Raw genomic sequence first — 204 nt, forward strand, 5'->3', positions numbered from 1 at the left:
GGGGGGGGGGGGTGTAGGTATTCAGATCCATCTGTTACCGGTAGTTTTAGTGGTAATGCAGCACTATTACCGCCCAGGGCGGACACGCAGCCACAGGCCGTTGTGGCCGTTGACGTTTTGGTAGAATGGATCCAATGAGCCAGCGATGAGAGGCTATTTGATTTGAGCCCAACGAGTAGGTACCTTGGTCATGTGCGCAACAAG

The sequence above is a fragment of the Fusarium tjaetaba genome (assembly GCF_013396195.1).
Source record: "Fusarium tjaetaba strain NRRL 66243 chromosome Unknown NRRL66243_c0000440, whole genome shotgun sequence".
Taxonomy (NCBI): domain Eukaryota; kingdom Fungi; phylum Ascomycota; class Sordariomycetes; order Hypocreales; family Nectriaceae; genus Fusarium; species Fusarium tjaetaba.